This window comes from Pinus tabuliformis, chromosome 3_2 (assembly GCF_031772625.1).
Source record: "Pinus tabuliformis cultivar Carrire ecotype Pingquan chromosome 3_2, CPIR1, whole genome shotgun sequence".
NCBI lineage: Eukaryota > Viridiplantae > Streptophyta > Pinopsida > Pinales > Pinaceae > Pinus > Pinus tabuliformis.
In genome coordinates, this window is record NC_142302.1 from 800,149,301 (window position 1) to 800,171,436 (window position 22,136).

Consider the following 22,136-nt stretch of genomic DNA (forward strand, 5'->3'; position numbering starts at 1 on the left):
AACCCATGGTCGGATACTATTGACGACGTGCTGCAAGCTGTGAAAGTCGCCATCTTCAAAGTACCACAGGAACCGTGGGAAGTAATTCAACCAGTATGGTCGACCTAATTAAGCCAGGCCCTAGAATGTTATAACGTATAGATAGAGGAGGATGATGATGACCCCTGAAACATTAATATTCCAGAAACCGAAGGGAGTCATGAAGTTCAAGGACCATCAATTGAGGAGCCCAACATCACTGGGTAATTTAAACAAAGCAGGTAAACATTGGTACCGATGCGAAGCTGAAGTACACGATGCTTGGGGACTATTAGGACGATGCTATGGTGGATAAGGTTGCCAAATTACTCTATGAATATTAGGATTTGTTCCTGACCAAAATTATGGATTTAAAAGGGATCATTGGAGACTTAGGAACGATGAAGATTACTCTGAAACTAGATGTGAAGCCAGTTAAGCAGTGACCTTACCAGTTGAATCCGAAGTATAAAGAAAAGGTCCGCGAAGAGTTGGACAAGATGCTTGCAGCAGGAATAATTGAACCAGTGGAAGAATATGACTAGGTGAGTCCTATGGTAGTGCAAGAGAAAAAACAGAAGGGAAAAATTTGAATCTGCGTGAACCTCAGGAAGCTCAACGATGCATGTGTTCACAATCCATTCCCGACATTGTTTATAGATGAATTAATGAAAATTGTTGGCAAACAGGAAGCTTACTCATTCATGGATGGTTTCTCAGGGCACCATCAAATCAAAATCGTGCTAGAAGATAGGAGCAAGACATCCTTCACAACCGAATGGGGATATTTTCAATACACTATTATGCCTTTTGGACTGAAGAATGCACCAGCAATGTTTTCACACGTACTAGTGTCTGCTTTCAAGGAATTCATCCACAAATTTTTGGAGGTCTATTTCGATGATTGGACTGTATTTGGGTTAGTTAAAATCCATATAGCGAGCTTACAGTTAATGCTGGATACTTTTCGGCGACACCAAATTGCGCTGAATCTTAAGAAGTGCACCTTCTTTGTCCCCTTGGGAAATTGTCTCGGCCATGTGGTCTTCAAACAAGGCCTGATGGGGGACCCTACGACGATTGATGTTATTCTCAATCTGGAAGCACCGCGAAGTGTCAAAAAACTACGTGCCACATTGGGGCACAATGGTTACTAACGAAAGTTTATTAAGAGCTATGCACAACTCACGACGCTAATGGAATAGTTGCTAAAAAAGGATGCTACATATTGTTAGAATGATGATTGTAAGAAAAGTATAGAGGTTCTCAAGGAAAAAATGGCATCCACTCCCATTTTGGTCTTTCCAAAATGGGACATCAAATTTCATGTACATGTTGATGCATCGTGTATCGCATTGGGCGCTATACTCACAGAAGAAGGTGCAGAAGGCATCGATCACCCGATTGCGTTCGCAAGCCGACGGCTGTCCAAAACCGAAAAGAACTATTCTATTACTGAGCACGAAGGATTGGCGATGGTATACACGCTAAAGAAATATCGCCACTATCTACCTAGTGGACACTTCAAGATGTATACCAATCATTCCACGTTGAAACACCTGGTGAACCAGCCTGTGTTGGGGGGGCACATATGCAGATGGCTTTTATTGTTTTAAGAGTATGACTTTGAGGTCATCGTAAAGCCAGGACACTTAAATGCAGGACCATATCACCTATCACGAATTGAGAATGACGAGGAGCCAACAAATTTGGAGGAAGGACTACTTGATGCACATATCTATGCAGTGCGTGTCGTAAACGGCCACTTCAAAGATATAATCCATTTCTTAACCATAGGGATTGTGCCGCAAGGATATTCAGTCCAACAGAAGAAAGAATTGTTGGTACGCATAGAAAATTTTTCTGTCATCGCAGGGCACCTCTACAAAATTGGAAATGACGAGATATTATGAAGATATGTACCTGAATTTGAACGAGGATAGATCCTCACATAGCACATGGGGGGGTTGCAGGAGGTGTTATGAAACTAGCTCACAAAAAGATAGAAAATATAGTTGAACACCTTAGAATTTAGCCTCTTCTAGGGGGCAACCTTGTTATAGACATTTTTGTGCCTTACATCTATAAGCATGAAATGTCCATAAACCAAGGGATCCTAAGTCCCTAAAAGTGTTGTTCCGACCCCTAAAGGAACAAGGTCAACAAATTACAGCTTCTCCCAGAAGTTCTCCACCAGAAACTGCTCAGAATCAGTCAAATCAGGATCATTTCAGCTGCTCCACTAGCTAGCTGCGTTGCATAGCACCCAAATACACTAGCTAGGTGCATTGCAATGCACCTAAATGCAATACCAGAGTGCGTTGAGGGGGAAATGACAAATGGCAATGCCATTCCACGAGGTGGAAAGACAATGGAAGCTTCCAGAATCTTCTCCAATGACACTTGCCTCACTGAGTTCGACCAAGGATGAGTAAGAGGCTCTCAGTCTCCAAGTGGAAGCAAGAACTGACAGAGAGAAGCCACTAGTCAAATCATAAGCTGACTCATCCTCCTTACATACATCTATATATGGATCCCTCATCCCAGAGATCCAGAGGCTGGAATTTTGTACATTGCAAAGAATCGCTGTTGGTTTTGAGATAGATATCAGAATATTGGGTGATTTATGCTTTGTTGGAGGTGAAGAGGGGCTTCTCTGCTGGGAGGTTGATGCTGGATCAGGAATCATCGGTTATAACTCCTCCTGGATCTTCTTGTTATATCAATAAAACTATTTGAGTTTCTCCTACATGCTTGTGTATCATTGATGTTTGTTACATTTGTATGTTTAGCTTAAATCTGATCCTAAGCTATTTATGAATATAAATCCATGTCTTTGTGTAGTTTTCTTCTTCTGTGACCTTGCAGGTGCTTGGTGAAGCTGAGCAAGTAAGGGAGCAGGTAGCTGGAAGCTGTCAAAGAGGAGAGAGATTGGATCAAAGGACTAGCACAAGACACAGGTTGGTTCATCCTATTCCTCTTCGTTTATAGTTCATAAAGAAGAATACAAAAGTAGTTTTCTCTGTTTGTTTCTAAGGTCACTGTCACACCTTAGTGGGATAGGGTTGTTCTGAATAGACACTTTTCCTGTTAACAAACCTCCTTTACATTACACAAATGAACAATTCTTGGATGATACAAATCACAAGTCCTCCTTTCTATATATAGGAGTCTAAGGAGTCATAGTATAATCAGAGCCGACATAACAATAATAATGTAAGGGAACAATAATAACAATATTGGGCTTCTATGGGGTACAATAGTAACAATATGGGGACTACTTGGGTACAACAATATAATAAGGGGGCTGTACTAATAAGAATAAGGGGTTACACTAGTAGTATAGGGGCCTAACATGACCCTCTCCTTCAAAAATTGTTGTCCTCAACACTTGAGTAGTTCTTGATGCTTTTGTAGAATATTCTTGTCCTCCCATGTGGAATCTTCAGTGGGTAAGTTCTTCCACTTGATGAGATACTCTGAAATTGATCGATTTCGTAGCTGTCGGGTTGTTGCTTCTGTGACTGCTCCAGGTTCCAATATGATTTTTCCTTCCTCTTCAAGTTCTGGTAATATTGTTTGAATTGGGATCTTCTGCCACTTTTGAATGAGTGGCCATACTTCTTCGTCCATCTTCCATTCATCCCTTGCTTCATTTATCTAATCTGGTTGGATAATAGAAATAGCACAAAACAATGCTTCCACATCCTCACCCTTTCTTGAGAGTGCATCTGCAACAAAATTTTGCTTCCCTTTTCTATAGATGATTTCAAAGTCATAACCCAATATATTTGTGACCCATTTTTTCTGTTCTTCTATAGATAATATTTGTTCTAAAAAGTATTTAATACTATCATGATCCATTTTTACCTTGAAGTTTCTTCCCATTCGGTAAGGTCTCCATTTCTTAAGTGAATGTAGTATTTCCAACATTTCCTTCTCATAAATAGCTTGCTTGAGATGTAGCAGTAAAAATACCCAATCACCTACATAAAAACAATTTTCACTACAATGTTGATCTACCTGTTGTTTCATTCGATTTTTCACCAAAGTTGCGTTATCCTTTAAAAGTTGGAGAACTTGTTGTTGATGCTCGATGTGATCTTTCACTGCTTGAACCTTTTTCTTCTTGATATGACCTTCTATCTTGAGAGTTTGAGGAGTGGTAATTTCTTCCAATGCTTTACAAGATATGGTCGGATTCATTTCTTGATGCTCGATGTCATCTTTCATTTCTTAAACATTTTTCTTCTTGATATGTCCTTCTACCTTGATAATTTGAGGAGTGGTAATTCCAGCCAATGCATTACAAGATATGGTTGGATTCATTTCTTCTTTCTTGATGTGATCTTTCACTTCTTGAACCTTTTTCTTTCTTATATGTCCTTCTATCTTGAGAGTTTGAGGAGTGGTAATTCTTTCCAATGCTTTACAAGATATGGTCGGATTCATTTCTTCTTTCTCTGGGGTTGGTTCCTAGTGTATATACTCTTCTTTTGATGCATCTTGATCCTTTTCTTCCTCCTTTTCATAATATATGTAAAATAATTTCTTCTCAACACACTTATGACCTTTAGTGCATTTGCTATCACAATTGTAACAAAGCCCTTTTTCTCTTTTCTCTTCCAATTGTTGTGGTGTAACCCTTGTAGGTTGTGGAAGGCTAGGAGAAACACCACTTCCATTATTATAGTTGTGAGGGGTAGACTTCCTTGTTGCCATAATTTTACTTTTCACTATGTAACAAAGCTCTTTTACTCTTTGCAATTGTTGTGGTGTTGCTCTAAAGAAGGTGTTGTTCTTTGTATCCTCATAATGTGCTATCATTTCCTTCGTGAAAGTTAACCACGTAACAAGTTGTTTACGAGAAAAAAGCCCTTTATACCATAAAAATAGATCTGATTCTAAATATGAAGATGCAATACATACCTTTTGTAACAGTGGTACACCATGTAGATCAAAATATTTCTCCATCTGAAGTATCCAATTTACCGGATCCTTTCCATCAAACTTCCTCATATCGCCTTTTCTTGATTTTAAGAGCTTGATCTTGAAACGACTATAACTCTAGAATTTCAGCTCTTCCAGTTCTAAAATTGCGATCTATAGTATCCCTTTGTGTCCTCTTTCCAATGCCACCAATCTGATCCAAATTGGATTCTCCAAGGAAGAGTTATGCCAAATCTCCCACGGTGACCTGATTATAGACTAATTCAATAGAGCAAACTTGTATGACATGCCACAAGTCACTGTTTCGACCTTTGGCTCTAAAAAATATATACAAGAAATTACAATCTGTCCTATTTCAGTACCTTCTTATGAAATTTCAATCTGATGCTCAGAGAGAAAGTTATGATGATTTTCCCTTGGTCACCTGTTTGGAATGTAATTCAAGAGTCTGGAAAAATACCAATTTCCTAAGATCATATCTCTGTAAATATAGTGCAAAAAGCTCTAAATTTTGGATCCAAGGTTTAGCGTGATTTCTTCTCAAATGGGTTTTTTTTTTAGCTTTTGAAACGTTGCAGAAAAAAAGTTATAGCGAAAATTCCACGATGACCTATTTGGAGCAGCGAAACCCTAGAATCCAAAGCTCTGATACCAAATGTTATGAAACTAACTCACAAAAAGATAGAAAAGATAGTTGAACGCCTTAGAATTCAGCCTCTTCGAGGGGGAAACCTCCTTTACATTACACAAATGAACAATTCTTGGATGATACAAATCACAAGTCCTCCTTTCTATATATAGGAGTCTAAGGAGTCATAATATAATCAGAGCCGACATAACAATAATAATGTAAGGGCACAATAATAACAATACTGGGCTTCTATGGGGCACAATAGTAACAATATGGGGACTACATGGGTACAACAATATAATAAGGGGGCTGTACTAATAACAATAAGGGGTTACACTAGTAGTATAGGGGCATAACAGGAGGACATTATGCGGGGTGGGCAACGGCACATAAGATTCTTTGCATCGAAGTATGGTGGCCAACCCTACATCAATTCGAAAGCATACTGTTGGGCCTGTGACGTATGTCAATGGACTAGGAAACCATCGCGAATGGATGAGATTCCATTCAATCCATAGATGACGTTGCAGCCATTCAAAAAATGGGTAATAGACTTTGTGGGGCCGATCAAACCTTAGGGAAAGATGGGTGTGTGCTACATCATTACCGCTACAAAGTACCTAACTCAATGGGCGGAAGCACAACCAGTTAAGGATTGCATAGCTACAATGACTGCAAAATTTTTGTTTGACAACGTGTTGACATGGTTTGGATGCCCGCAAATTCCAATGAGTGACCGCGGAATGCACTTCTTAAATGAAACTATCAACACACTCCCCGAGGAGTTCCAAGTGTATCATCAACAAAGTACGCCATACCATCTGCAAGCTAATGGGATAGTAGAGGCATTCAATAAGATTCTAGAGAATGCGTTGACCAAAGTATATAATGCGTAGCAAAATGATAGGAACTTGGGCATACCTACCGTATTATGGGCATACCGAACCACGTGCAAGAAATTGATGGGTCAGATACCTTTCAGGTTAGTCTATGGCACTGAAGAAGTCATGCCAATGGAATACATTATACCCAGTCTACAGATCAAAATGATGATAGGCATGGTAGACCGTGAAGCTTTGGAAGAGAGGCTCGCGCAATTGGAAGAACTTGAGGAAGAACGATTTTTAGAGGGATTCCGTTAGCAGGTACAAAAACAATGCGAGAAATCTTGGCACGATCACCATATCAAGTTGTGCACATTCAAGGTAAATGATTTAGTGTTGTTATATGACAGCAAGTTTGAAAAATTTCCTGGAAAATTCAGAATGCATTGGTTGGGACCATATGTGGTAAATGAGGTCACAGATGGAGGTGTGGTCCAGCTAGTCAAAATTAATGGAGATCCCTTCCCAGGAAGAGTAAATGGTAGTTGCCTAAAGCCCTAAACAGGTGGGCCAGTTGTCTGACTAACCGACTGATGTACAGTCTCACTGCTCTAGACAGTTGAAAGAGAATGCAGGACTATAAAACAGTTTGTTAGGGATCTGCGCGACAACAAGGGTGCACGCAGGGTCGGTATGTCACAAAGGTTGTGGTTGCGCAGAAGGGGCTACACTGCTGTGTGGATAGACAAGGAAGTGACCGTTGGCATCACTATTCATGACAAGATGTCCGAGTTAAGATGAAAAGGAGCTGGTGGTGGGAAATTAAGACACGGAGTCTGAACCAGATATGAAACAATCTGCGCCAATATCACATTAATGAGCCAGAAAATGGGGGAACAATCGAATTTGAATTTCAACAGGCATATAAATCACAGCTGGTCATCCACCAAATAAACCATGGCATATTGAGAATTAAGTTATTACGCTATCCAATAGGTATGGACCCATCGAACTTCGACGCTTTGAGCGTAAGCCCAATGTTTGCAACATTGCCAAAAGAGATGCAGGACCTTCTGGACAGCATAATGTCGACAGGCGAGGACGTCGTGCTAAGTCCAACAAAAATGGTGGGAGATATACCGGAAATTCCCAGACAAGTACTAGGAATGGTCTAGATGTTGCTGCGAAAGCCACGGTCTAGCAAGTGATCTATGAAAGATAAGGGCAAGATGGTGAATGTTGAGACAAAAGATGGAATTTCATTTAAAATTTCATCTCTAGGCCACATGTCCATGACGGGAATTAAAGATTGGGACCTCGCGAACAACAAAAGCTCTCTTGAAAAAATGCAACACAAGCTTCAGCAGACATTGAGTATACTGACCCAAAGATCACAAGCTTGCTGCTCTTGCACAAAAAGTTCATGCATTTGACATCTCAGCTAGAGCTAAAATCCTATGAGGGGTTGCTTTTTGTTAACCTAGCAAAGCAGAATGAGCATCATCAGTTAAGCGAATTAGTAGGGGAAATGGAGTAGGAGCTTGAAGAAGCGTTGCAGGAGGTAATGATGGAGCAACAGATTGTAGTGCATCACTCACAGGGATGGTGGACCATGAAGCCTTGGTAATGCGACTTGCCACACCAATGGGGTGACTCGAGATGAGTCACAATGATTGTGTTGAGGGCCTGTTGGGCAACGGATCCCCTGCGTAATGGTTTTGGGGCTTAAAACCCACAATTTTGGGTAATGGTATTGTAAAGGCTCTGTGAAGGGTGCAGAGTGTGAATTGTAATGAGTCAAGTCAAAGGGTTGTCCACCTAAAATATTGTAATTTAATATAAAATGTGTTGGCCTACCCATGGTATGTGAACCATGGGAATGCATAAATAGAGAGAAGCTCTAAGTGTAGAAGGTATCCTGTGTTCTGATCTTAAGTATTATGGGTTTTTGAATGCAATATTTGCTCTAAGTCTGTAAGTCCAAGTCGAGGTTGGTAGTAGTAAGAGTAGGCTTTGCAGTTGTGTGCCCAGATGCCTGGTAGAGTCCGTAGCTATGTGTGCTGCCCCCTGCAACTAAGTGTGCAGGTGGAGTTGGGTTTGTAACAGAGAAAAATATTAATAAAAGATAGGTTTTTCTGAAATATTGTACATTAGCTTGTAGATCAATGTGTTTAATCTTCTGTTATGATTTTATGCATCTCTTTGAGGTATATGTTTGCGCACACTTATTATGAATATTAAATTATTGATAAAGAACTACTGAATTAATTCAGATCTATAATAATAACATGCTAAGGGTAAGGGATCTAGATAGTACCTCTTTGCACTCAGTACAAGGGCTACGCAAAGGTTGGATAGCTGAGTGAAGTAGTACAAGTGCACAAGATCAGCTTGCGAACGTCCCAAGACCTCATCAAAACATCCCTAGGGTGTGGAAACCTGGTTCCAGCACCTTCCCATACTACCTCGGGTGAGACCTCAGTCCGCGCTCCATGGTCTGTTGCCGAAAGGGCCGGTAGTGCGGGATTTGTTTGGCTAAAACACTTCTGAACCTGGGTCAGGCCCCAATAAGCCAACACTCCCTCTTCCTAGTCTGCAGCTTCTGGAGAAGGGAGACTTTCTGTATGACCAGAATCTCCTGGGGATTGTGCTTCCATAAGGTTAGGATCGAGTGATCCTCCAAGTTGCATGTATGCATTCAAATTTTCCAGGACTTGTGCCATCCCTTCCTCAAAATCCTGCAAAATATCATCTTGGGGGTTCATAGGTGGTGTCTGAGGAGGTCTTGCTTCATTGCCTGGTTCATCATCAAAATGTTGTACTCCCTCTTGTTCCGAGTCTGACTTATGTTCTTCCTCAGGTTCTTGTTCTGAATTGGCTTCTTCTTCAGGTTCTAATTTAGAATGAAATTCTATCCCCTGTTCAGGTTCAGAATTGTAGTCTTCCTCAAGCTCGGGCTCTGAACTATCCTTTTCTTCTAGTTCTGGCTCAGAATTGCATTGTTCCTTTGGTTTTGACTCAGAGTCCTGTACACTAACTGGTCTGGATGGCTCCGCAGGTTGTTCGACACTACCCTGAGGATTTACAAACATCCTCTGGGCTAGTTTTAACCTTGTAGACCGCTTGTGCTTATGGGGTTCAATTTTTGAGTGAGCAGTCCTTTTCCTCTTCGGAATAGGGCTCTGCTAGCTTATCTCCAAGATTGCAGAATTTTGGATTACAAGGTCTTGACTAATCTCTAGGGGCACTATGAGACCATCCCAAGTTAAGTTTTGTTGAACAAGATTATGGCTAACAATTAGTCTAATCAAACCATGGTGGCTAACTACAATTTCATGGTGCCTAGCCCATCTTATTCTATCAATGGTATCATGCAGCAATGAATTCAAGAAAGATGACAAGTTAACAGTGAGCTTTTCTTTTAAAATAGCTAAGAGATTGAGTTGTCATGGTCTTACCACATCTCATCGTCCATCACAGGTAATGTACCTCTGGACAACACCTGCCAACTCATGCCATGCTTCTCCCAGAGAATACAGCTGGATGCCCTTGCCTTTTCTGGTTAATTCCTTGCTTGCATCTATGAAAATCTCCACTGCATCTTACAACATTACATGTTTTTTAGGCCACATTGTTCCTTCCACCAGCAGCCTAGATACTTCAACTATCACAACTTCTAATACTATGATTCTTATTCCTTTCACCATGGAATGCCCATTCCGTAAATGCTGTAAGAATTCGATAGAAACTTCGCTGTTAGGGGCTTGAAGCCTGGTGAAGTATGACATCCATCCTACACATACCAGAATCTCCCTGGCTTTGTCTAAAATTTCCAATACTAAAGGTTCTTGGTGAACTGATTTTCCACCCATAATGCTTGAATTCTTCCTACAATTTCAAAAAGATTAATAGGCAAGAAAATGCAGTAGAGAACAATAATAGCAAGAAACATATAGTAGAGTGTTGTTGGGAAAAGTATCCATTCGGAATGCCCCTATCCACTCTAAGGTGTGATAGTGCCTTAGCAACAAACAAGGAAAACTAATTGAGTATTCTTCTTTATGAAATGTAATTGAGGAGGAAGGATGTAACTAACCTGTGTCTTCCGCTAGTTTGTCGATCCAATCGCTCCTCTCTTCAATAGCTCCCAGCTCTCTGCTCCCTTACCGGCCCAGCTTCACCGAATTCCTGCAAGATCACAAGAGAGAGAAACTACACGAAGATATAGATATACATTCATAAAAAGCTCAAGATCAGATTAAGCTAAACATGCAAATATAACAAAACATCATTGATACACAACATGTAGGAGAAACTCAAATAGTTTATTGATAGAATAAGAAAGTCCAAGAGGAGATACAACCAAGTGAGTTCTGATCCAGCATCTACCTCCCAGCAAAGGAATCCCTTCCTCTCCTCCAACAAAGCATAAATCACCCAATGTACTAATCTCAATCTCAAACCAACAACAATTCTCTGCAAAGTACAAAATTCCAGCCCCCTGGATCTCTGGGATGAGGGATCCATATATAGATGTAAGCAGAGAGGATGAGTCAGCTTATGTTTTGACTTGTGGCTTCTCTTTGTCAGTTCTTGCTTCCACTTGGAGACTGAGAGCCTCTTACTCATCACTTGGTCGAATTCAGTGAGGCAAGTGTCATTGGAGAAGATTCTGGAAGCTTCCATGGTCTCTCCACCTCGTTGAATGACTCTACCACTTGTCAATTCCCGCTCAGCGCACCTGGGTAGTGTATCCAAGTGCGTTGCAACGCACCTAGCCAGTGCATTTGGGTGCTTTGCAATGCAGGCAGCTAGTGGAGCTTCTGAATTGATCCTGAATTGACTGTTTTTGAGTGGTTTTTGGTGGAGAACTTCTGGGAGAAGCTGTCATTGGTTGACCTTGTTCCTTTAGGAGTTGTAACAACATCTTTAGGGACTTTGGATCCCTTGAATTATGGAAATTTCATGCTTATAGCTGTAAGGCACAAAAATTTCTATAATAGTTGCCCCATAAAGTATGAGGCCGTTTATCGGGTGAAATGCTTTATTAGGAGGATCCAAAGTTCATTCAATGCTGGGAGGAGACCTGTAATAAGATACAATACAATACATTATTTTTCATACTGTTTTCATGACTTAGCTGAGGCGGGCATTCCCATGCTCAGCTTTATAAATTCATTTTATGTACATAGGACAGACAATCGTCTGATGGTATACTGATGATTGTGATGAAATCATCATCCTTTTGGTAGGATGATTATCTGTTCTGCAATGCTATACATGTCAATGTCTTTATTTCTCCTGAATATATATCGCAGCCCGGATGGATGAAACTAGATCCAGGGTCTTCAATCTCGTCCGATCTTCACTCTAAGTACAAGTCGATCCATGTGAGAAATGTTCTGAAGTCGAACATGGAAAGACATCGCTTGATTACCAGTCAATGATGTAAACTGTTAACAAGCACGAGAGGAATCACCGAAAATGATAATGACCCTCAAGGTACTGCAGTACAATTCGCGTGGTGTGAATAAAGGACTTGGTGTCAAACACCACGCAAAATCTTTCGGTCAAAGGTCATTGATGTATACCTGTCGCCGGAAGTGAGAAACTTGCCATTGAGGCATGCAAGCTTCAAAGTACTGAAGGGGGTGTTCCTATATTAACTTCTTGGATAATGAGCTGATGTCGACAAGAAGCGATCTGTCAAAGGAGGGTCTTGATGTATCCCACATCAGTGACACGGAACAGAGCAAATGATTTTGATGGAGGTGAAAACGATCTGATGATATATGGTTCAGGGTGGCGGTCATGAAAGAATAAAGTATAATGTATGGTAGTGGATGGGACACGGTTGACTTCTCTGGATGACTTCTCTTGAACATATCGGCGACACTTATGTGATGGATTGGTAGCATTTACCCCAAAGGTGGATGGTATGGCGAGACCATGGCAATGTGACTGGCGAATGAAACAACCCAACCCGACTCAGGCATGGAGTGGAAGTGTCATGTTCAAGAGTGACTTGCTACCAATAAAGGTTCTTTGAGTTTCTTCCCAATTTTTCCCCATTCATTGCTGACCAGTACCTCTTTATTTTTGTCAAGCTTGAGGAGGATAACATATGCTTGTTCTATAATTTGCCCTTCGGGCAAACCCATCGCTATGTTTTAACGAGCCTAGCGATAGTGAAACTCGTTCTCGTCTAAAGGCAAGTTTGTCGCTATTAATGTTTTTAACGAATCTAACGACAAAGATAACTCGGTCCTTTTCATTTTTAGAGAGTCTGAAAAGGTACGTAAAGTTAACTCCGGAAGTCCTTTTTCATCATCTAATCCCTTAAGTCCGAAAAAGTATAAAACAATACAGAAGGGATGAATTTTCGATAGTTTTAACAAGCCGAACAAAACAAGCGCTCGATCTTTTTGTGCAATAATCCCTCAGGTCCAAAAAGATTAAAATCTAGAGGAGGGATAGCTCTTCCGGTCGCTTTAACGAGCTGGAAGGCCAAAACTCGGCAATCTTTTCATATTTTACGAGTCAGATGAAAAGAGCTTAAAGAAGACTCGTCTTTTGAGGAACGAGTGATGAAATGGGTAGCAGCTGATTCCAGGTACGGGTTGGAATTTTCCAAGCACGGCAGTGTCACAAGGATGGCTAGTGAAATCACTCTTCGCAGCTGTTCCTCAAAATGGGTAAACAATCATATGGAGGTGAATGATCGGCCAATGGAAAAGTGGAGGTGACGGTGCAAACACGACCAAGGCTTTAATGGCTGATAATGTTACATTCACGGTGGTTATTTACCAGAGGGTAGTTCATTTTTTAACGAGCTTAAACGCGGATTGAAACACTTGCTCGATTTTATGTTTATTTTTTAACGAGCATGAACTATGAGCTAAAACTGCTCGATTACATGGTTTTGTTTTGATTTTTTTACCATAAATAGCTTTGCTTTTCAAAGATAGTACTGTTCTTTCAATTGCTTCACCAAACTAGTTAGAAATGGGGCGCTATTGGTAAAATCTTTGACCATGTCATTGTTTACTGTTTTTATTTATAATGTCCTTGTGCTTTATTCTATCAAGACTTTTAATCAAACTCTTGTGTTCATGCAGATGTTGGTCCTGTTCGTCCAGTAGTCCGTCTAAGAGTGCCGACCGCTGCCCCAGCAGGCGAGACTGCCGGGAGGGTTATCCTTCATGACCTTGATGTGGCCGAGACCCTCACAGCTGTGCAGGAGCAGGTTGAGAGCCTTACTCTTGGGATCGACGAGTTACCTTTACAGTTGCAGCGGCATACTACTGGTGTGCCTAGACGATGGACTCGTCTCTTACGCATGATCGCACAGGCTGTGACGTGCTATCACGAGCATCATTAGGCTAGGGTGCCCCCTAGCATTTTGAGTTTTTGGGTCATGTGACCGATTTTGTCTTGGTTACAGAACATTATATGTAAACCATAAACAGCTTATATATATATTTTGATTTTTGGGTTTTATTCTGGTTGAGTTATGTGATCCACATGTAAAACATTGATAATGTGTTCCTTTTTATAAATGTCGCAAATGTCTATCTAACACATAGTTTGCTAATGAGTCGGTTAATGTGTTTAAGTTTCTGGAAATATGTTTATATTGAATAAAATCAAATTGTCTTTCCAAAATCTTAACTCTTAGGAACATGCGATAAATAGCTGGATTTCGGACGGAATATATACCATTGAGTTGTAGTATTATGAGTTGTGAGTCTAGCCTGACGATTAGTCGGCGTATACAATGGGTGATGGCATCAGAGAGAATTTCTATCAACGCGCTATACTCAACGATGTTATTCGTTGATTGACCGATACATACACCTCTGAAACTTACTAACTCGCCGCTTGGATCAAAAATGGCCCAGGCTGCGGAGGACAGGTTCCGCGAACTACGACTCGCTCCGTTGGCATATCCAACACATGTCTCCAAAAGGTTTGACATCTGCAATAAATGTAAAAAGGTGGATTACTCAACCAAAACGAACACTTTAGCGAAAACAAAATACAACAAAAGCATATTGGTTACTATTTAAGCATAGTAACGCTTGAGGTACAACCCATTACGGGGTTGCGCCAGTGGAATTTCGTCATAATCCATTAACTCGTAGGCTCCTTTTACTAACACTCATTTAACAATATAGGGGCCCATCCATAAAGAATTAAATTTACCTGCTCCCAATTTATCGGATTCTTGGTCGTAAAGCAAGACCAAGTCACCTTTTTGAGAAGACACGGGGTTTGACATTTTTGTCGAACTGTGCTTTGACTCGTTTCTTATGGGCTTCGTTAGCCAAAGTGGCATCACGACGGGTTTCATCCAATTGGATTAATTCCAAGAAACGGGCCTCTTCTTCTGAAGTTCCGAGGAGGAGCTCAATTGCGAGTTTAAGAGACGAGATTTCACACTGGACTGGTAAGACTACTTCCAGGCCATATACCAGTTCGAAGGGTGTGAACCCGGTTGCATTCCTTACCGATGTTCGGTAAGCCCACAAGGCTGAGTACAAGATTAGGTGCCACCTTCTTTTGTGAACTCTGATCATCCTTTGCAACATACGCTTCAGGACCTTGTTGATCGCTTCAACTTGTCTGTTGGCTTGCGGATAATACGGAGTAGAGATGTCGTGAGACAATCCTAGCTTGGCAGCTAATTCAAGCATCATGTGATTGCAAAAATGCGACCGATGATCTGTGACTATAGCCTGTGGTACGCCAAATCTGGCGACTACATGATTGAAAAAGAAAAGGGCAGCTGTTTCACCAGTGTTATCTAATGTAGGCATCGCCTCGGCCCATTTGGTAAAATCGTCAACTGCGACTATGATATACCCATGCCCCCCGGTTGAGGTGGGGTTACATGTCATGAAATCGATGCCCCATTTGGCGAATGGCCCAACAGCAACTATTGGTTGTAGAGGTGCGGGTGGTCTTCTGGTTTTGCTATCAAAAATTTGACAAGCATGGCAACTTCTGACTGCGGTTATGCAATCCTTAAACATGGTTGGCCAGAAGTATCCTGCTCGTAAGATTTTTTGTGCTGTAGCATAACCAGATTGATGCCCCCCACAAGCTCCTGAATGACACTCATTCAGAGCTTTCTCGGCCTCCTCATGGGTGAGGCACCTTCTCAGAACTGTATTGACACCACGACAGTAAAGTGTATCACCGATGATCATGTAGTCTTTTGCTTGGTATCGTATACGTTTCTGTTCTGAGTGAGAGGTGTTAGGCCTAAACTTTTGGGTTTGGAGATAAATTATTATATCTCCATACCACTCATTGCTTGTGGATATCAGAAACAAATTCTCGTCCACGATTGATCCTTCGGATGTTTCATCGTTGGACGACGATGGGAGATCGCATAACAATTCTGCAAAAACTAGAGCTTTCTTTGATTTGGATTTTACGAATTCCAGATCAAACTCTTGAAGGATTGCTATCCATTTTGAATATTTTCCCCCCAGAAACTGTCGCGACAATATATAAGTCATGGGGTTGTAATCAGAGAGAATGGTAGTTTTCCGAAAGAGGACATAGTGTCGAAACCTTTGTATCGCTTGAACAGCTGCAAGCGCTAGTTTTTCAACATAAGAATATTTACTTTCTGTATCATTTAAGTTTTTACTTAAATAATATATAGGGTGTTCAATTCCATCGACTTCTTGAACTAAAACCATTGCGATGGTCGTATCTGCTGTAGCCAGATACAGGTTAAAATCTCTTTGGTAATCGGGGGCGTACATTAATGATGCTTTCATTAAGGAATCTTTTAAAGCATCAAAGGAAGCTTGCGCAACCTGATCCCAGACGAAGGGTACCTCCTTTTTCAAAAGACGTGTATAACCTTTAGCAAGTTTGGCGTAATTTGGAATGAACCTCCTCAAAAAGTTTGCTTTCCCTTGGAGTTTCTGAATCTGAAGCAAATTTGAAGGTGGAGGCAAATTTATGATTGCCTGTACCTTGCATGGGTTGAGACGAATCCCATCCTTGGAGACTACAAAGCCAAGTAAACGACCAGAACTGACGCAAAATACACATTTGTGTGGATTGAGTCGTATCTTGTAGTGTCGGCAACGTAGAAATATCGCTCTTAAATGCTGCGGATGATCAGTCCGTTTTCGCGAATGAGCCAGAAGGTCGTCGAGGTATGGTTGAATGATGTTCTTGATGTCATGGAAGGCATAATTAATTGCCCTCTGAAACGTCGCCCCTGCGTTCTTTAAACCAAAGGGTAATTTTCGATATGCGAATGTGCCCCACGGACAAATGAATGCAGTCTTTGACTGGTCTTGTGGGCGGATATTTATTTGATTATACCCAGAAAATCCATCCATGAATGAAAAGATTTCGCATTCGGCGCATTCATCAATTATCTGGTCGATGAAGGGTGTAGGGTAGTTGTCTTTCGGACAAGCTTGATTTACATCCCTATAATCGACACACACTCTAATTGTCCCTTGTTCCTTCATAACAGGGACAATGTTCGATACCCAATCGGTTAGAGGAACCGGGTAGATGAAACCAGCATGGAGAAGTTTTTCAACTTCTGCCTTAATGGCAGCGGCTTTCTTGGGGTGCACCTGCCTGAGCCGTTGTCTTACCAGTTTGACATCTGGATACATCTTAATTTCGTGTTCAACGATACTCGAGTCGATGCCTGGCATTTCACTGTATGACCAAGCAAAGACATCTCTGAATTCGCGAAAAAGAGCGTTATATATTTCCAGTTCTGAAGGAGAACAACATTTGCCAACATAAATATTCTCTACAACATCTGTTTTAGTCGAGATATTTACGGCTATATTCTCTTCAATGTTGGATAAGTTTCGCTCGGAATCCACCGTATTTACAGTATTTGAAAGGAATTCAAAAAATGAAGGATGATAAAGGTCATCTTGAGTATCTTCTTCATAATCCGGAAGAAGGGAACGATGGTGGCAATCATTCCATGGTGCCCCTTCAATCAACATTGATTGTAGAATTCCTTCGTTGGTTCCATGCACTTGCGACCAAGGATATAAAGGGGTACCATATTCTCTAGACCTATCTACCTAAACGCTTGATGAGCGTTGATTCGGGTTCGCCTCCCATGCCAGAAACATTGATTGCTACAATATTTCTATTGGGTTTGGGGGTAAAACCATTGCATGATCCATGTTGATATCGTCTTCTGAGATCTTCGTGGAAGATATCATATTGCAGGTTCCTATCGACGCTACTTCTGCCAAGTTGATTGGAGGTGGAAGAGCGAAAGTTCCCATTAGTATAGGATCTTTTAGTAGGCCTACTCCGATATTCTGAAGCGAATGGGGGCTTCCATGGATCATGGGAATGCTTCCTGTAACTTGAGAACCATTAGGGAGGAAGTTTTGTTGATCGACGATTGTAATCCCTCCTTGGAAAGGGAATGCAATTTTTCTAAAATAGGTCGACACAATAGCTGCCATGGCATATATCCACGGTCTTCCTAGTAGGATGTTGTAATCAAGATTTCCATCGATGACTTCAACATCTATTTCTACTGTTTTTCCCCCTAGTTCAACCTTCAAGTTATTTAGGATACCATATGGCGTATATGACCTTCTGTCAAATGATTTTAATGTCATCGAAGATCGCGACAAGGTTGGAGATCCTAAATTTTTCCAGCAACTCAACAACATAATACATGTAGATGCCCCCTCATCAATAATTGTTCGATGAACAATTTTGTTGAGGGCTTTCACTTGAATAAGGAAAGCTAGTTGAGCTGGTAACTGAGGATCGTATCCTTTGTGGTCGAAGGATACAAGATTGGAATCCTTAGGATCAACCCCACCAATGGCTGATAACAAAGCCTGCCTTTGGGATGGGCAATTTTGTAGTACTTCAAGAGTCGACATAGCGGATGGCGATTGGGCCAAATCTTCCACGATGTTATAATGCTGCACCGCTCTAGCGTGAGGATTAAACGTCGACTTGTGTACTGCTCCCTTTGGCGGTTTTATTGTTAATTGAGGAATGATGGGTGGTACAACTTCTGTCGAAGTTGTTGTCGAACTACTTAGTTGATCTTTACCTTTGTCTTTCGACAACTGCGGATTCCCATAATCTTTGTTCCTTGTCGAAATCAAAGCATCATTTTTCTTCTTTGAAATCGACAACATTAGCACTTGCGACGGGGAAGCATTTCCATTTTCAACCAGATTTGTGCCTGGATTTGGAAACGGGTCAGTTAACACAGCTGATGTTTGCGAACTCTTAAAGAATCTTTTAAGCTCAGATTTGTATGGACATTCTCTCGTCCAATGATTCTCATCACATATCTGACACCCGAAAGGGGGTTTCGTATCTCCAGGAGGGTTTGAAGAAGTTTTTTCAGGAGATGATTCACCCTGTTTCTTCTTCTTCCCTTTACTTTGTTTCTTCTTGCTTCCTGGTTGTTTGGTTTCTTTGCCTTATCTGCTGATACGACATTTACTTCCGAAGAAAGAATTTCATCTTTTGCATTTTGATCTGAAATCTTACGGGCTTTCTTGGAGGCAGCCTTTGTCGATTTCGCGTTTGTCGTGCCAATCACGCCATCGCCGGCGTGAGAGTCATTGTTTGATTTAGGAGGAGGAGGAATTGAGAATTCCGGTCTAGGGGCGTCAGGTATTTTGTCGTAGAGCGTGCCAGACTAAGTATAGACCAAGTCTAGATATTGCGCACGAGCGATAACTTGCTCTTCCGTTATGACTCCCCCCTTTGCCACAACTTCCGTTATGGCAGGAAGTAACGACTTGATAAACCATTCAGCTAATAGCTGATCGGGAACGTACGTTTTTACCATTCTACGACGACGTCGCCACTCATGTATATGATCAGATATGTGAGTGGCCGTTGTCTGTTTGAAGTTGGTTAAGATTTCCGTTCCCGCTTCATACCTTATCGGTAATTGAAAATGGGTTAAGAAAGTCGTGGCTAAGGTACTGAAGTTGTCGAACGAAGCTCTAGGCAATTCAATATACCATTTTGCCACTGGACCCGTTAACGTCGTCTAAAAAAGGCGAAGCCTTATCGAATCATCGTTTAGGGTGTTTGATGAACACCATACATGAAATGTCATCACGTGAGTCAATGGGTCTTCACCTAGATTTCCATTAAATTTAGGAATATCTGATGGAAGTTTATGAGGAATCGCTGGCCACCAAGGGGCGTAAGCAATTGGATCGTTTGTTAACTGGTGTAAATTGGGTAACTCTAAAGTTGCCACGAATGGTAACTGTTGATTCAGGTTAGGTGAAGCATACCCAGGGTACGATGGAATTGCCTGAGCAGTTGGCCTTTGCATACCAGCATAATGTAGTTGATGCTGGTATGACTGATATGGTTGGTGGACATGACCACTGTAAAGTGGTTGATTTTGACCGTTTTGAATGTACGGCTGTCCACTATTCGCAAAGATCTGCTGCTCAGAACCTTGGTACACTTGTTGGAATTGTGGTTGTTGGTATTGCACCAGCCACGGTTGTGAAGCCATGTTCTGTTGTGCTATACTAACCGTTGGACCAAGGTGTGGGGTAATTGTACCCATTTGGACCTGTGTCATCCCACCAGTTGCGATTGTGGTTGAGTCACAGGGTCAAGGGGCTGTTGCATTACAACCTGAGAAATTTGAGGTTGACATACAACAGGCAACGTTTGAACTTGTGACACTGTTACAATAGCTGGTGTTGTCGAGATGTTCGACATAGGTACACACTGTTGCATCGAATACACAACCCTTGGCTATTGGGGTAGTATAGGTACCCAACCACTTGACGTAATTCCAGTATAACCTGAATACTGTTGTGAACTCCCGTATGGATATCCTCCCGGAGGGGGTAATGAAAGGGCATACTGCCCCCCATACGGTGGTAATCCGGAACTCAAGGGGATTGTCTGCCCTTGGGGACTGGATTGCCCAAATTGACCTGCAAATGGATCAATTTGGCGAGTCTCAACATAAGAGCTGCCGGATATTATTCCGGAGGAACAAACAGGAACGGACTATACTGTCGAAATAGTCCCTGGATGGACTCCTTCTAGTGGTTGAGAGCTAGTCGGGACAGATGGTACGCCGGAAAACATTGTCGGAGTGACGGCAGGGAGTTCTGATGTCGTTGTGTCAGTCGACACAGTCCTAGATGTTGATGGTTGTTCAGACATTTTGAGTCTGTCCAAAATATTTCCTAGCGATTCTACAGGAACTTCCACTGGTGGTAGACTAACTTCTGATGTCGAAGGAAATAGAGTGACCCCGACTCCAAAATGTGTTGGAGTACTTGCTTGCGGATCTTCTAAAATTTCCTCTATCGCAATCAAACCAGGTGGAAGGGGAAGACCGTGAGGTCCGTAAAATATTTCCGGTGCCGAAGAAGGGGTTGAATCGACAGCGACAGATGTTTGAGGAGAAAGACTCTCTGAACCGGTTGCAGATGGAACTGGTTCAGTAACACAAGTGTTTTCTCTTAGACTAGGATCAGTATCACTGTCCCTCTGTGGCTGTTGAACTTCTTCTGTAGAGGCAGGATTTCCATAAATGTTTGGAGTAACCGGAATCTCGGATGTTGTTGGAACACTTGTTCTAACTTTAATAGGAGATTTCGAACCAGTTAAACGAGTTCGCTTTGTCCGTACTGTTTTCGATTCCGGAGACAAAGACGATTGAATCGTAAGCCTCCGCGAACGACGGGGTTTCAATTGACTTTCTTCCACGATTGTGGATTACTCGATCAACCAAAATACAAAAAGGGGAAATATGTTTCCGAATTAAATGAATTTTAGACGCTTTAGACACAACTTGCTTTTTCAATTTTAAAGATTCGAGAAAAAGCAAAAGATGACTCTAGTCTCCTTCGATGTTTTAATGAGCCCGAAGTGACAAATGCTTGGATGGACTTTTTCCGTTATAGGGTCCGAAAAAGGCCAAAAGGAACTGCTCTGGAGTTCTAGGTAGAGGGTGTGCCAAACTTTTCGCAAAACCGCAGAATACTTTTTAGGGTACGGGCGGTCAATCTTCCCGAATGCTGTGTTCAGTGCATTGCGATCAGTAGGGCGGCCGACATGGCTTCCTATAGATAAAGGTTTTATGCCTATATGGGTCTCCCAATATATACTCGACGGTACGTGGGAGCACAATCCGTACTGGCGCTTATCGTCTCTCAGGAGGAATCACCCAACCATCAGCGAGATCGACAGTCACCAGGTTTTACGACGCCGGAACACGTCTCTAGCCTAGACCTCTATGTTGTGCATTAAGTTACAAAGCATTGTTAAGTTCATTCAATTTATTTTAGGTTGATCTTTCTTAGAAGTTTGCCTTTTTGGATCACCACGAGATGTATGATACAACTCCTAAATGCAGTCTAAAGATGATAAACAAGCTTTTATATCTTTTCAACAATGAAAATCCTAGCTATAAGGGGAAAAGAAAGACACAATATTTTCTCAAAGAGCATAGAGCACACTGTAAATGCACTTTTCCTAAATCAACATACAAACTGTCAAAATGCAAATGCACATATGCATGTATTTGTTTTCTCTTTCTTAATATTGATGCCTAAAAAGAAAGCTATTGTACAAATTTGAATTCAATTTCAAGTGAAAAACACAAACAAGCCTCTTTCGAAAATCAAAACGACGATTATGACACTTTATGATTTTGAAGTAAACACTTG